General features: G+C 46.2%; 41 non-coding genes across 41 annotated transcripts; all 41 read right to left on the reverse strand.

Annotated features, from left to right (window-relative positions):
• Positions 1–212: 212 nt before the first annotated feature.
• On the reverse strand, positions 213–285 carry TRNAC-ACA (transfer RNA cysteine (anticodon ACA)). Its single transcript has one exon. It is a non-coding gene; the product is annotated as a tRNA-Cys (tRNA).
• A 57-nt stretch (positions 286–342) lies between these two features.
• Positions 343–414, reverse strand: TRNAC-ACA (transfer RNA cysteine (anticodon ACA)). The gene has a single exon. It is a non-coding gene; the product is annotated as a tRNA-Cys (tRNA).
• Positions 415–472: 58 nt separating this feature from the next.
• Positions 473–544, reverse strand: TRNAC-GCA (transfer RNA cysteine (anticodon GCA)). Its single transcript has one exon. It is a non-coding gene; the product is annotated as a tRNA-Cys (tRNA).
• A 309-nt stretch (positions 545–853) lies between these two features.
• Positions 854–925, reverse strand: TRNAC-ACA (transfer RNA cysteine (anticodon ACA)). The gene has a single exon. It is a non-coding gene; the product is annotated as a tRNA-Cys (tRNA).
• Positions 926–982: 57 nt separating this feature from the next.
• Positions 983–1054, reverse strand: TRNAC-ACA (transfer RNA cysteine (anticodon ACA)). The gene has a single exon. It is a non-coding gene; the product is annotated as a tRNA-Cys (tRNA).
• A 310-nt stretch (positions 1055–1364) lies between these two features.
• Positions 1365–1436, reverse strand: TRNAC-ACA (transfer RNA cysteine (anticodon ACA)). Its single transcript has one exon. It is a non-coding gene; the product is annotated as a tRNA-Cys (tRNA).
• Positions 1437–1493: 57 nt separating this feature from the next.
• TRNAC-ACA (transfer RNA cysteine (anticodon ACA)) lies at positions 1494–1565 on the reverse strand. Its single transcript has one exon. It is a non-coding gene; the product is annotated as a tRNA-Cys (tRNA).
• Positions 1566–1994: 429 nt separating this feature from the next.
• TRNAC-ACA (transfer RNA cysteine (anticodon ACA)) lies at positions 1995–2066 on the reverse strand. Its single transcript has one exon. It is a non-coding gene; the product is annotated as a tRNA-Cys (tRNA).
• Positions 2067–2123: 57 nt separating this feature from the next.
• TRNAC-ACA (transfer RNA cysteine (anticodon ACA)) lies at positions 2124–2195 on the reverse strand. Its single transcript has one exon. It is a non-coding gene; the product is annotated as a tRNA-Cys (tRNA).
• Positions 2196–2746: 551 nt separating this feature from the next.
• On the reverse strand, positions 2747–2818 carry TRNAC-ACA (transfer RNA cysteine (anticodon ACA)). The gene has a single exon. It is a non-coding gene; the product is annotated as a tRNA-Cys (tRNA).
• A 57-nt stretch (positions 2819–2875) lies between these two features.
• On the reverse strand, positions 2876–2947 carry TRNAS-ACU (transfer RNA serine (anticodon ACU)). The gene has a single exon. It is a non-coding gene; the product is annotated as a tRNA-Ser (tRNA).
• Positions 2948–3375: 428 nt separating this feature from the next.
• TRNAC-ACA (transfer RNA cysteine (anticodon ACA)) lies at positions 3376–3448 on the reverse strand. The gene has a single exon. It is a non-coding gene; the product is annotated as a tRNA-Cys (tRNA).
• A 57-nt stretch (positions 3449–3505) lies between these two features.
• On the reverse strand, positions 3506–3577 carry TRNAC-ACA (transfer RNA cysteine (anticodon ACA)). Its single transcript has one exon. It is a non-coding gene; the product is annotated as a tRNA-Cys (tRNA).
• Positions 3578–3635: 58 nt separating this feature from the next.
• TRNAC-GCA (transfer RNA cysteine (anticodon GCA)) lies at positions 3636–3707 on the reverse strand. Its single transcript has one exon. It is a non-coding gene; the product is annotated as a tRNA-Cys (tRNA).
• Positions 3708–4016: 309 nt separating this feature from the next.
• On the reverse strand, positions 4017–4088 carry TRNAC-ACA (transfer RNA cysteine (anticodon ACA)). Its single transcript has one exon. It is a non-coding gene; the product is annotated as a tRNA-Cys (tRNA).
• Positions 4089–4145: 57 nt separating this feature from the next.
• On the reverse strand, positions 4146–4217 carry TRNAC-ACA (transfer RNA cysteine (anticodon ACA)). The gene has a single exon. It is a non-coding gene; the product is annotated as a tRNA-Cys (tRNA).
• Positions 4218–4527: 310 nt separating this feature from the next.
• Positions 4528–4599, reverse strand: TRNAC-ACA (transfer RNA cysteine (anticodon ACA)). Its single transcript has one exon. It is a non-coding gene; the product is annotated as a tRNA-Cys (tRNA).
• A 57-nt stretch (positions 4600–4656) lies between these two features.
• On the reverse strand, positions 4657–4728 carry TRNAC-ACA (transfer RNA cysteine (anticodon ACA)). The gene has a single exon. It is a non-coding gene; the product is annotated as a tRNA-Cys (tRNA).
• Positions 4729–5157: 429 nt separating this feature from the next.
• TRNAC-ACA (transfer RNA cysteine (anticodon ACA)) lies at positions 5158–5229 on the reverse strand. The gene has a single exon. It is a non-coding gene; the product is annotated as a tRNA-Cys (tRNA).
• A 57-nt stretch (positions 5230–5286) lies between these two features.
• Positions 5287–5358, reverse strand: TRNAC-ACA (transfer RNA cysteine (anticodon ACA)). The gene has a single exon. It is a non-coding gene; the product is annotated as a tRNA-Cys (tRNA).
• Positions 5359–5416: 58 nt separating this feature from the next.
• Positions 5417–5488, reverse strand: TRNAC-GCA (transfer RNA cysteine (anticodon GCA)). Its single transcript has one exon. It is a non-coding gene; the product is annotated as a tRNA-Cys (tRNA).
• A 672-nt stretch (positions 5489–6160) lies between these two features.
• TRNAC-ACA (transfer RNA cysteine (anticodon ACA)) lies at positions 6161–6232 on the reverse strand. The gene has a single exon. It is a non-coding gene; the product is annotated as a tRNA-Cys (tRNA).
• A 179-nt stretch (positions 6233–6411) lies between these two features.
• Positions 6412–6483, reverse strand: TRNAC-ACA (transfer RNA cysteine (anticodon ACA)). Its single transcript has one exon. It is a non-coding gene; the product is annotated as a tRNA-Cys (tRNA).
• A 318-nt stretch (positions 6484–6801) lies between these two features.
• Positions 6802–6873, reverse strand: TRNAC-ACA (transfer RNA cysteine (anticodon ACA)). The gene has a single exon. It is a non-coding gene; the product is annotated as a tRNA-Cys (tRNA).
• A 57-nt stretch (positions 6874–6930) lies between these two features.
• On the reverse strand, positions 6931–7002 carry TRNAC-ACA (transfer RNA cysteine (anticodon ACA)). Its single transcript has one exon. It is a non-coding gene; the product is annotated as a tRNA-Cys (tRNA).
• A 58-nt stretch (positions 7003–7060) lies between these two features.
• TRNAC-GCA (transfer RNA cysteine (anticodon GCA)) lies at positions 7061–7132 on the reverse strand. Its single transcript has one exon. It is a non-coding gene; the product is annotated as a tRNA-Cys (tRNA).
• A 421-nt stretch (positions 7133–7553) lies between these two features.
• TRNAC-ACA (transfer RNA cysteine (anticodon ACA)) lies at positions 7554–7625 on the reverse strand. The gene has a single exon. It is a non-coding gene; the product is annotated as a tRNA-Cys (tRNA).
• A 179-nt stretch (positions 7626–7804) lies between these two features.
• Positions 7805–7876, reverse strand: TRNAC-ACA (transfer RNA cysteine (anticodon ACA)). The gene has a single exon. It is a non-coding gene; the product is annotated as a tRNA-Cys (tRNA).
• Positions 7877–8194: 318 nt separating this feature from the next.
• Positions 8195–8266, reverse strand: TRNAC-ACA (transfer RNA cysteine (anticodon ACA)). Its single transcript has one exon. It is a non-coding gene; the product is annotated as a tRNA-Cys (tRNA).
• A 58-nt stretch (positions 8267–8324) lies between these two features.
• Positions 8325–8396, reverse strand: TRNAC-GCA (transfer RNA cysteine (anticodon GCA)). Its single transcript has one exon. It is a non-coding gene; the product is annotated as a tRNA-Cys (tRNA).
• A 672-nt stretch (positions 8397–9068) lies between these two features.
• TRNAC-ACA (transfer RNA cysteine (anticodon ACA)) lies at positions 9069–9140 on the reverse strand. The gene has a single exon. It is a non-coding gene; the product is annotated as a tRNA-Cys (tRNA).
• Positions 9141–9319: 179 nt separating this feature from the next.
• TRNAC-ACA (transfer RNA cysteine (anticodon ACA)) lies at positions 9320–9391 on the reverse strand. The gene has a single exon. It is a non-coding gene; the product is annotated as a tRNA-Cys (tRNA).
• A 57-nt stretch (positions 9392–9448) lies between these two features.
• TRNAC-ACA (transfer RNA cysteine (anticodon ACA)) lies at positions 9449–9520 on the reverse strand. Its single transcript has one exon. It is a non-coding gene; the product is annotated as a tRNA-Cys (tRNA).
• A 428-nt stretch (positions 9521–9948) lies between these two features.
• Positions 9949–10021, reverse strand: TRNAC-ACA (transfer RNA cysteine (anticodon ACA)). The gene has a single exon. It is a non-coding gene; the product is annotated as a tRNA-Cys (tRNA).
• A 187-nt stretch (positions 10022–10208) lies between these two features.
• Positions 10209–10280, reverse strand: TRNAC-GCA (transfer RNA cysteine (anticodon GCA)). The gene has a single exon. It is a non-coding gene; the product is annotated as a tRNA-Cys (tRNA).
• A 430-nt stretch (positions 10281–10710) lies between these two features.
• Positions 10711–10782, reverse strand: TRNAC-ACA (transfer RNA cysteine (anticodon ACA)). The gene has a single exon. It is a non-coding gene; the product is annotated as a tRNA-Cys (tRNA).
• Positions 10783–10839: 57 nt separating this feature from the next.
• Positions 10840–10911, reverse strand: TRNAC-ACA (transfer RNA cysteine (anticodon ACA)). Its single transcript has one exon. It is a non-coding gene; the product is annotated as a tRNA-Cys (tRNA).
• A 58-nt stretch (positions 10912–10969) lies between these two features.
• Positions 10970–11041, reverse strand: TRNAC-GCA (transfer RNA cysteine (anticodon GCA)). The gene has a single exon. It is a non-coding gene; the product is annotated as a tRNA-Cys (tRNA).
• Positions 11042–11462: 421 nt separating this feature from the next.
• TRNAC-ACA (transfer RNA cysteine (anticodon ACA)) lies at positions 11463–11534 on the reverse strand. The gene has a single exon. It is a non-coding gene; the product is annotated as a tRNA-Cys (tRNA).
• A 57-nt stretch (positions 11535–11591) lies between these two features.
• Positions 11592–11663, reverse strand: TRNAC-ACA (transfer RNA cysteine (anticodon ACA)). The gene has a single exon. It is a non-coding gene; the product is annotated as a tRNA-Cys (tRNA).
• A 57-nt stretch (positions 11664–11720) lies between these two features.
• TRNAC-ACA (transfer RNA cysteine (anticodon ACA)) lies at positions 11721–11792 on the reverse strand. Its single transcript has one exon. It is a non-coding gene; the product is annotated as a tRNA-Cys (tRNA).
• Between the last annotated feature and the right edge of the window lie 215 nt (positions 11793–12007).

Genomic DNA, 12007 nt, shown 5'->3' on the forward strand with positions numbered 1-12007 from the left:
TCTCGATCTGCAGTCGAATGCGAGTTATCCCTCCTTGTTCCTAGCCGTAATGTCGATTTAACTAAAATAAAGGGAATAATCCGTGCTGTTACAGGGGGAACTCGGGTTTGAACCAAGGACCTCTCGATCTGCAGTCGAATGCGAGTTCTCCCTCCTTGTTCCTAGCCGTAATGTCGATTTAACTAAAATAAACGGAATGATCCGTGCTGTTACAGGGGGAACTCGGGTTTGAACCAATGACCTCTCGATCTGTAGTCGAATGCTCTACCACTGAGCTATCCCCCTTGTTCCTAGCCGTAATGTCGATTTAACTAAAATAAAAGGAATGATCAGTGCTGTTACAGGGGGAACTCGGGTTTGAACCAAGGACCTCTCGATCTGTAGTCGAATTCTCTACCACTGAGCTCTTCCCCCTTGTTCACAACCGTAATGTCGATTAAACTAAAATAAACGGAATAATCCGTGCTGTTACAGGGGGAACTCGGGTTTGAACCAAGGACCTCTCGATCTGCAGTCGAATGCTCTACCACTGAGCTATTCCCCCTTGTTCAAGGCCGTAATGTCGATTTAACTAAAATAAACGGAATGATCCGTGCTGTTACAGGGGGAACTCGGGTTTGAACCAAGGATCTCTCGATCTGCAGTCGAATGCTCTACAACTGAGCTATTCCCCCTTGTTCAAGGCCGTAATGTCGATTTAACTAAAATAAACGGAATGATCCGTGCTGTTACAGGGGGAACTCGGGTTTGAACCAAGGACCTCTCGATCTGCAGTCGAATGCGAGTTATCCCTCCTTGTTCCTAGCCGTAATGTCGATTTAACTAAAATAAAGGGAATAATCCGTGCTGTTACAGGGGGAACTCGGGTTTGAACCAAGGACCTCTCGATCTGTAGTCGAATGCTCTACCACTGAGCTATCCCCCTTGTTCCTAGCCGTAATGTCGATTTAACTAAAATAAAAGGAATGATCAGTGCTGTTACAGGGGGAACTCGGGTTTGAACCAAGGACCTCTCGATCTGTAGTCGAATGCTCTACAACTGAGCTATTCCCCCTTGTTCAAGGCCGTAATGTCGATTTAACTAAAATAAAAGGAATGATCCGTGCTGTTACAGGGGGAACTCGGGTTTGAACCAAGGATCTCTCGATCTGCAGTCGAATGCTCTACAACTGAGCTATTCCCCCCTTGTTCAAGGCCGTAATGTCGATTTAACTAAAATAAACGGAATGATCCGTGCTGTTACAGGGGGAACTCGGGTTTGAACCAAGGACCTCTCGATCTGCAGTCGAATGCGAGTTCTCCCTCCTTGTTCCTAGCCGTAATGTCGATTTAACTAAAATAAACGGAATGATCCGTGCTGTTACAGGGTGAACTCGGGTTTGAACCAAGGACCTCTCGATCTGTAGTCGAATGCTCTACAACTGAGCTATCCCCCTTGTTCCTTGCCGTAATGTCGATTTAACTAAAATAAATGGAATGATCAGTGCTGTTACAGGGGGAACTCGGGTTTGAACCAAGGACCTCTCGATCTGTAGTCGAATGCTCTACCACTGAGCTATCCCCCTTGTTCATAGCCTTAATGTCGATTTAAATAAAATAAACGGAATGATCCGTGCTGTTACAGGGGGAACTCGGGTTTGAACCAAGGATCTCTCGATCTGCAGTCGAATGCTCTACAACTGAGCTATTCCCCCTTGTTCAAGGCCGTAATGTCGATTTAACTAAAATAAACGGAATGATCCGTGCTGTTACAGGGGGAACTCGGGTTTGAACCAAGGACCTCTCGATCTGCAGTCGAATGCGAGTTATCCCTCCTTGTTCCTAGCCGTAATGTCGATTTAACTAAAATAAAGGGAATAATCCGTGCTGTTACAGGGGGAACTCGTGTTTGAACCAAGGACCTCTCGATCTGCAGTCGAATGCGAGTTCTCCCTCCTTGTTCCTAGCCGTAATGTCGATTTAACTAAAATAAACGGAATGATCCGTGCTGTTACAGGGGGAACTCGGGTTTGAACCAAGGACCTCTCGATCTGTAGTCGAATGCTCTACCACTGAGCTATCCCCCTTGTTCCTAGCCGTAATGTCGATTTAACTAAAATAAAAGGAATGATCAGTGCTGTTACAGGGGGAACTCGGGTTTGAACCAAGGACCTCTCGATCTGTAGTCGAATGCTCTACCACTGAGCTCTTCCCCCTTGTTCAGAGCCGTAATGTCGATTTAACTAAAATAAACGGAATAATCCGTGCTGTTACAGGGGGAACTCGGGTTTGAACCAAGGACCTCTCGATCTGCAGTCGAATGCGAGTTATCCCTCCTTGTTCCTAGCCGTAATGTCGATTTAACTAAAATAAACGGAATGATCCGTGCTGTTACAGGGGGAACTCGGGTTTGAACCAAGGACCTCTCGATCTGCAGTCGAATGCGAGTTATCTCTCCTTGTTCCTAGCCGTAATGTCGATTTAAATAAAATAAACGGAATGATCCGTGCTGTTACAGGGGGAACTCGGGTTTGTACCAAGGATCTCTCGATCTGCAGTCGAATGCTCTACCACTGAGCTCTTCCCCCTTGTTCAGAGCCGTAATGTCGATTTAACTAAAATAAACGGAATGATCCGTGCTGTTACAGGGGAACCCCGGGTTTGAACCAAGGACCTTTCGATCTGCAGTCGAATGCGAGCTATCTCTCCTTGTTCCTAGCAGTAATGTCGATTTAACTAAAATAAAAGGAATGATCAGTGCTGTTACAGGGGAAACTCGGGTTTGAACCAAGGACCTCTCGATCTGTAGTCGAATGCTCTACCACTGAGCTATCCCCCTTGTTCCTAGCCGTAATGTCGATTTAACTAAAATAAAAGGAATGATCAGTGCTGTTACGGGGGGAACTCGGGTTTGAACCAAGGACCTCTCGATCAGTAGTCGAATGCTCTACCACTGAGCTATCCCCCTTGTTCATAGCCTTAATGTCGATTTAAATAAAATAAACGGAATGATCCGTGCTGTTACAGGGGGAACTCGGGTTTGAACCAAGGATCTCTCGATCTGCAGTCGAATGCTCTACAACTGAGCTATTCCCCCTTGTTCAAGGCCGTAATGTCGATTTAACTAAAATAAACGGAATGATCCGTGCTGTTACAGGGGGAACTCGGGTTTGAACCAAGGACCTCTCGATCTGCAGTCGAATGCGAGTTATCCCTCCTTGTTCCTAGCCGTAATGTCGATTTAACTAAAATAAAGGGAATAATCCGTGCTGTTACAGGGGGAACTCGGGTTTGAACCAAGGACCTCTCGATCTGCAGTCGAATGCGAGTTCTCCCTCCTTGTTCCTAGCCGTAATGTCGATTTAACTAAAATAAACGGAATGATCCGTGCTGTTACAGGGGGAACTCGGGTTTGAACCAATGACCTCTCGATCTGTAGTCGAATGCTCTACCACTGAGCTATCCCCCTTGTTCCTAGCCGTAATGTCGATTTAACTAAAATAAAAGGAATGATCAGTGCTGTTACAGGGGGAACTCGGGTTTGAACCAAGGACCTCTCGATCTGTAGTCGAATTCTCTACCACTGAGCTCTTCCCCCTTGTTCAGAGCCGTAATGTCGATTAAACTAAAATAAACGGAATAATCCGTGCTGTTACAGGGGGAACTCGGGTTTGAACCAAGGACCTCTCGATCTGCAGTCGAATGCTCTACCACTGAGCTATTCCCCCTTGTTCAAGGCCGTAATGTCGATTTAACTAAAATAAACGGAATGATCCGTGCTGTTACAGGGGGAACTCGGGTTTGAACCAAGGATCTCTCGATCTGCAGTCGAATGCTCTACAACTGAGCTATTCCCCCTTGTTCAAGGCCGTAATGTCGATTTAACTAAAATAAACGGAATGATCTGTGCTGTTACAGGGGGAACTCGGGTTTGAACCAAGGACCTCTCGATCTGCAGTCGAATGCGAGTTATCCCTCCTTGTTCCTAGCCGTAATGTCGATTTAACTAAAATAAAGGGAATAATCCGTGCTGTTACAGGGGGAACTCGGGTTTGAACCAAGGACCTCTCGATCTGTAGTCGAATGCTCTACCACTGAGCTATCCCCCTTGTTCCTAGCCGTAATGTCGATTTAACTAAAATAAAAGGAATGATCAGTGCTGTTACAGGGGGAACTCGGGTTTGAACCAAGGACCTCTCGATCTGTAGTCGAATGCTCTACAACTGAGCTATTCCCCCTTGTTCAAGGCCGTAATGTCGATTTAACTAAAATAAAAGGAATGATCCGTGCTGTTACAGGGGGAACTCGGGTTTGAACCAAGGATCTCTCGATCTGCAGTCGAATGCTCTACAACTGAGCTATTCCCCCCTTGTTCAAGGCCGTAATGTCGATTTAACTAAAATAAACGGAATGATCCGTGCTGTTACAGGGGGAACTCGGGTTTGAACCAAGGACCTCTCGATCTGCAGTCGAATGCGAGTTCTCCCTCCTTGTTCCTAGCCGTAATGTCGATTTAACTAAAATAAACGGAATGATCCGTGCTGTTACAGGGTGAACTCGGGTTTGAACCAAGGACCTCTCGATCTGTAGTCGAATGCTCTACAACTGAGCTATCCCCCTTGTTCCTTGCCGTAATGTCGATTTAACTAAAATAAAAGGAATGATCAGTGCTGTTACAGGGGGAACTCGGGTTTGAACCAAGGACCTCTCGATCTGTAGTCGAATGCTCTACCACTGAGCTATCCCCCTTGTTCATAGCCTTAATGTCGATTTAAATAAAATAAACGGAATGATCCGTGCTGTTACAGGGGGAACTCGGGTTTGAACCAAGGATCTCTCGATCTGCAGTCGAATGCTCTACAACTGAGCTATTCCCCCTTGTTCAAGGCCGTAATGTCGATTTAACTAAACTAAACGGAATGATCCGTGCTGTTACAGGGGGAACTCGGGTTTGAACCAAGGACCTCTCGATCTGCAGTCGAATGCGAGTTATCCCTCCTTGTTCCTAGCCGTAATGTCGATTTAACTAAAATAAAGGGAATAATCCGTGCTGTTACAGGGGGAACTCGGGTTTGAACCAAGGACCTCTCGATCTGCAGTCGAATGCGAGTTCTCCCTCCTTGTTCCTAGCCGTAATGTCGATTTAACTAAAATAAACGGAATGATCCGTGCTGTTACAGGGGGAACTCGGGTTTGAACCAAGGACCTCTCGATCTGTAGTCGAATGCTCTACCACTGAGCTATCCCCCTTGTTCCTAGCCGTAATGTCGATTTAACTAAAATAAAAGGAATGATCAGTGCTGTTACAGGGGGAACTCGGGTTTGAACCAAGGACCTCTCGATCTGTAGTCGAATGCTCTACCACTGAGCTCTTCCCCCTTGTTCAGAGCCGTAATGTCGATTTATCTAAAATAAACGGAATAATCCGTGCTGTTACAGGGGGAACTCGGGTTTGAACCAAGGACCTCTCGATCTGCAGTCGAATGCTCTACCACTGAGCTATTCCCCCTTGTTCAAGGCCGTAATGTCGATTTAACTAAAATAAACGGAATGATCCGTGCTGTTACAGGGGGAACTCGGGTTTGAACCAAGGACCTCTCGATCTGCTGTCGAATGCGAGTTATCCCTCCTTGTTCCTAGCCGTAATGTCGATTTAACTAAAATAAAGGGAATAATCCATGCTGTTACAGGGGGAACTCGGGTTTGAACCAAGGACCTCTCGATCTGCAGTCGAATGCGAGTTATCCCTCCTTGTTCCTAGCCGTAATGTCGATTTAACTAAAATAAACGGAATGATCCGTGCTGTTACAGGGGGAACTCGGGTTTGAACCAAGGACCTCTCGATCTGCAGTCGAATGCGAGTTATCTCTCCTTGTTCCTAGCCGTAATGTCGATTTAAATAAAATAAACGGAATGATCCGTGCTGTTACAGGGGGAACTCGGGTTTGTACCAAGGATCTCTCGATCTGCAGTCGAATGCTCTACCACTGAGCTCTTCCCCCTTGTTCAGAGCCGTAATGTCGATTTAACTAAAATAAACGGAATGATCCGTGCTGTTACAGGGGGAACTCGGGTTTGAACCAAGGACCTTTCGATCTGCAGTCGAATGCGAGCTATCCCTCCTTGTTCCTAGCAGTAATGTCGATTTAACTTAAATAAACGGAATAATCCTTGCTGTTACAGGGGGAACTCGGGTTTGAACCAAGGACCTCTCGATCTGTAGTCGAATGCTCTACCACCGAGCTCTTCCCCCTTGTTCAGAGCCGTAATGTCGATTTAACTAAAATAAACGGAATGATCCGTGCTGTTACAGGGGGAACTCGGGTTTGAACCAAGGACCTTTCGATCTGCAGTCGAATGCGAGCTATCTCTCCTTGTTCCTAGCAGTAATGTCGATTTAACTAAAATAAAAGGAATGATCAGTGCTGTTACAGGGGAAACTCGGGTTTGAACCAAGGACCTCTCGATCTGTAGTCGAATGCTCTACCACTGAGCTATCCCCCTTGTTCCTAGCCGTAATGTCGATTTAAATAAAATAAACGGAATGATCCGTGCTGTTACAGGGGGAACTCGGGTTTGAACCAAGGATCTCTCGATCTGCAGTCGAATGCTCTACAACTGAGCTATTCCCCCTTGTTCAAGGCCGTAATGTCGATTTAACTAAAATAAACGGAATGATCCGTGCTGTTACAGGGGGAACTCGGGTTTGAACCAAGGATCTCTCGATCTGCAGTCGAATGCTCTACAACTGAGCTATTCCCCCCTTGTTCAAGGCCGTTATGTCGATTTAACTAAAATAAACGGAATGATCCGTGCTGTTACAGGGGGAACTCGGGTTTGAACCAAGGACCTCTCGATCTGTAGTCGAATGCTCTACCACTGAGCTATCCCCCTTGTTCCTAGCCGTAATGTCGATTTAACTAAAATAAAAGGAATGATCAGTGCTGTTACAGGGGGAACTCGGGTTTGAACCAAGGACCTCTCGATCTGTAGTCGAATGCTCTACCACTGAGCTCTTCCCCCTTGTTCAGAGCCGTAATGTCGATTTATCTAAAATAAACGGAATAATCCGTGCTGTTACAGGGGGAACTCGGGTTTGAACCAAGGACCTCTCGATCTGCAGTCGAATGCTCTACCACTGAGCTATTCCCCCTTGTTCAAGGCCGTAATGTCGATTTAACTAAAATAAACGGAATGATCCGTGCTGTTACAGGGGGAACTCGGGTTTGAACCAAGGACCTCTCGATCTGCTGTCGAATGCGAGTTATCCCTCCTTGTTCCTAGCCGTAATGTCGATTTAACTAAAATAAAGGGAATAATCCATGCTGTTACAGGGGGAACTCGGGTTTGAACCAAGGACCTCTCGATCTGCAGTCGAATGCGAGTTATCCCTCCTTGTTCCTAGCCGTAATGTCGATTTAACTAAAATAAACGGAATGATCCGTGCTGTTACAGGGGGAACTCGGGTTTGAACCAAGGACCTCTCGATCTGCAGTCGAATGCGAGTTATCTCTCCTTGTTCCTAGCCGTAATGTCGATTTAAATAAAATAAACGGAATAATCCTTGCTGTTACAGGGGGAACTCGGGTTTGAACCAAGGACCTCTCGATCTGTAGTCGAATGCTCTACCACCGAGCTCTTCCCCCTTGTTCAGAGCCGTAATGTCGATTTAACTAAAATAAACGGAATGATCCGTGCTGTTACAGGGGGAACTCGGGTTTGAACCAAGGACCTTTCGATCTGCAGTCGAATGCGAGCTATCTCTCCTTGTTCCTAGCAGTAATGTCGATTTAACTAAAATAAAAGGAATGATCAGTGCTGTTACAGGGGAAACTCGGGTTTGAACCAAGGACCTCTCGATCTGTAGTCGAATGCTCTACCACTGAGCTATCCCCCTTGTTCCTAGCCGTAATGTCGATTTAAATAAAATAAACGGAATGATCCGTGCTGTTACAGGGGGAACTCGGGTTTGAACCAAGGATCTCTCGATCTGCAGTCGAATGCTCTACAACTGAGCTATTCCCCCTTGTTCAAGGCCGTAATGTCGATTTAACTAAAATAAACGGAATGATCCGTGCTGTTACAGGGGGAACTCGGGTTTGAACCAAGGATCTCTCGATCTGCAGTCGAATGCTCTACAACTGAGCTATTCCCCCCTTGTTCAAGGCCGTAATGTCGATTTAACTAAAATAAACGGAATGATCCGTGCTGTTACAGGGGGAACTCGGGTTTGAACCAAGGACCTCTCGATCTGTAGTCGAATGCTCTACCACTGAGCTCTTCCCCCTTGTTCAGAGCCGTAATGTCGATTTAACTAAAATAAACGGAATAATCCGTGCTGTTACAGGGGGAACTCGGGTTTGAACCAAGGACCTCTCGATCTGCAGTCGAATGCTCTACCACTGAGCTATTCCCCCTTGTTCTAGGCCGTAATGTCGATTTAACTAAAATAAACGGAATGATCCGTGCTGTTACAGGGGGAACTCGGGTTTGAACCAAGGACCTCTCGATCTGCTGTCGAATGCGAGTTATCCCTCCTTGTTCCTAGCCGTAATGTCGATTTAACTAAAATAAAGGGAATAATCCATGCTGTTACAGGGGGAACTCGGGTTTGAACCAAGGACCTCTCGATCTGCAGTCGAATGCGAGTTATCCCTCCTTGTTCCTAGCCGTAATGTCGATTTAACTAAAATAAACGGAATGATCCGTGCTGTTACAGGGGGAACTCGGGTTTGAACCAAGGACCTCTCGATCTGCAGTCGAATGCGAGTTATCTCTCCTTGTTCCTAGCCGTAATGTCGATTTAAATAAAATAAACGGAATGATCCGTGCTGTTACAGGGGGAACTCGGGTTTGTACCAAGGATCTCTCGATCTGCAGTCGAATGCTCTACCACTGAGCTCTTCCCCCTTGTTCAGAGCCGTAATGTCGATTTAACTAAAATAAACGGAATGATCCGTGCTGTTACAGGGGGAACTCGGGTTTGAACCAAGGACCTTTCGATCTGCAGTCGAATGCGAGCTATCCCTCCTTGTTCCTAGCAGTAATGTCGATTTAACTTAAATAAACGGAATAATCCTTGCTGTTACAGGGGGAACTCGGGTTTGAACCAAGGACCTCTCGATCTGTAGTCGAATGCTCTACCACCGAGCTCTTCCCCCTTGTTCAGAGCCGTAATGTCGATTTAACTAAAATAAACGGAATGATCCGTGCTGTTACAGGGGAACCCCGGGTTTGAACCAAGGACCTTTCGATCTGCAGTCGAATGCGAGCTATCTCTCCTTGTTCCTAGCAGTAATGTCGATTTAACTAAAATAAAAGGAATGATCAGTGCTGTTACAGGGGAAACTCGGGTTTGAACCAAGGACCTCTCGATCTGTAGTCGAATGCTCTACCACTGAGCTATCCCCCTTGTTCCTAGCCGTAATGTCGATTTAACTAAAATAAAAGGAATGATCAGTGCTGTTACGGGGGGAACTCGGGTTTGAACCAAGGACCTCTCGATCTGTAGTCGAATGCTCTACCACTGAGCTATCCCCCTTGTTCATAGCCTTAATGTCGATTTAAATAAAATAAACGGAATGATCCGTGCTGTTACAGGGGGAACTCGGGTTTGAACCAAGGATCTCTCGATCTGCAGTCGAATGCTCTACAACTGAGCTATTCCCCCTTGTTCAAGGCCGTAATGTCGATTTAACTAAAATAAACGGAATGATCCGTGCTGTTACAGGGGGAACTCGGGTTTGAACCAAGGACCTCTCGATCTGCAGTCGAATGCGAGTTATCCCTCCTTGTTCCTAGCCGTAATGTCGATTTAACTAAAATAAAGGGAATAATCCGTGCTGTTACAGGGGGAACTCGGGTTTGAACCAAGGACCTCTCGATCTGCAGTCGAATGCGAGTTCTCCCTCCTTGTTCCTAGCCGTAATGTCGATTTAACTAAAATAAACGGAATGATCCGTGCTGTTACAGGGGGAACTCGGGTTTGAACCAATGACCTCTCGATCTGTAGTCGAATGCTCTACCACTGAGCTATCCCCCTTGTTCCTAGCCGTAATGTCGATTTAACTAAAATAAAAGGAATGATCAGTGCTGTTACAGGGGGAACTCGGGTTTGAACCAAGGACCTCTCGATCTGCAGTCGAATTCTCTACCACTGAGCTCTTCCCCCTTGTTCAGAGCCGTAATGTCGATTTAACTAAAATAAACGGAATAATCCGTGCTGTTACAGGGGGAACTCGGGTTTTAACCAAGGACCTCTCGATCTGCAGTCGAATGCTCTACCACTGAGCTATTCCCCCTTGTTCAAGGCCGTAATGTCGATTTAACTAAAATAAACGGAATGATCCGTGCTGTTACAGGGGGAACTCGGGTTTGAACCAAGGATCTCTCGATCTGCAGTCGAATGCTCTACAACTGAGCTATTCCCCCTTGTTCAAGGCCGTAATGTCGATTTAACTAAAATAAACGGAATGATCCGTGCTGTTACAGGGGGAACTCGGGTTTGAACCAAGGACCTCTCGATCTGCAGTCGAATGCGAGTTATCCCTCCTTGTTCCTAGCCGTAATGTCGATTTAACTAAAATAAAGGGAATAATCCGTGCTGTTACAGGGGGAACTCGGGTTTGAACCAAGGACCTCTCGATCTGCAGTCGAATGCGAGTTCTCCCTCCTTGTTCCTAGCCGTAATGTCGATTTAACTAAAATAAACGGAATGATCTGTGCTGTTACAGGGGGAACTCGGGTTTGAACCAAGGACCTCTCGATCTGTAGTCGAATGCTCTACCACTGAGCTATCCCCCTTGTTCCTAGCCGCAATGTCGATTTAACTAAAATAAAAGGAATGATCAGTGCTGTTACAGGGGGAACTCGGGTTTGAACCAAGGACCTCTCGATCTGTAGTCGAATGCTCTACCACTGAGCTCTTCCCCCTTGTTCAGAGCCGTAATGTCGATTTAACTAAAATAAACGGAATAATCCGTGCTGTTACAGGGGGAACTCGGGTTTGAACCAAGGACCTCTCGATCTGCAGTCGAATGCTCTACCGCTGAGCTATTCCCCCTTGTTCAAGGCCGTAATGTCGATTTAACTAAAATAAACGGAATGATCCGTGCTGTTACAGGGGGAACTCGGGTTTGAACCAAGGACCTCTCGATCTGCTGTCGAATGCGAGTTATCCCTCCTTGTTCCTAGCCGTAATGTCGATTTAACTAAAATAAAGGGAATAATCCATGCTGTTACAGGGGGAACTCGGGTTTGAACCAAGGACCTCTCGATCTGCAGTCGAATGCGAGTTATCCCTCCTTGTTCCTAGCCGTAATGTCGATTTAACTAAAATAAACGGAATGATCCGTGCTGTTACAGGGGGAACTCGGGTTTGAACCAAGGACCTCTCGATCTGCAGTCGAATGCGAGTTATCTCTCCTTGTTCCTAGCCGTAATGTCGATTTAAATAAAATAAAAGGAATGATCAGTGCTGTTACAGGGGGAACTCGGGTTTGAACCAAGGACCTCTCGATCTGTAGTCGAATGCTCTACCACTGAGCTATCCCCCTTGTTCCTAGCCGTAATGTCGATTTAACTAAAATAAAAGGAATGATCAGTGCTGTTACAGGGGGAACTCGGGTTTGAACCAAGGACCTCTCGATCTGTAGTCGAATGCTCTACCACTGAGCTATCCCCCTTGTTCCTAGCCGTAATGTCGATTTAACTAAAATAAAAGGAATGATCAGTGCTGTTACAGGGGGAACTCGGGTTTGAACCAAGGACCTCTCGATCTGTAGTCGAATGCTCTACTACTGAGCTATCCCCCTTGTTCATAGCCTTAATGTCGATTTAAATAAAATAAACGGAATGATCCGTGCTGTTACAGGGGGAACTCGGGTTTGAACCAAGGACCTCTCGATCTGCAGTCGATTGCGAGTTATCCCTCCTTGTTCCTAGCCGTAATGTCGATTTAACTAAAATAAAGGGAATAATCCGTGCTGTTACAGGGGGAACTCGGGTTTGAACCAAGGACCTCTCGATC

The sequence above is a fragment of the Phalangium opilio genome, unplaced genomic scaffold (assembly GCF_054372755.1).
Source record: "Phalangium opilio isolate 3A_F unplaced genomic scaffold, DU_Popi_V2 ptg000022l_1, whole genome shotgun sequence".
Classification (NCBI taxonomy): domain Eukaryota; kingdom Metazoa; phylum Arthropoda; class Arachnida; order Opiliones; family Phalangiidae; genus Phalangium; species Phalangium opilio.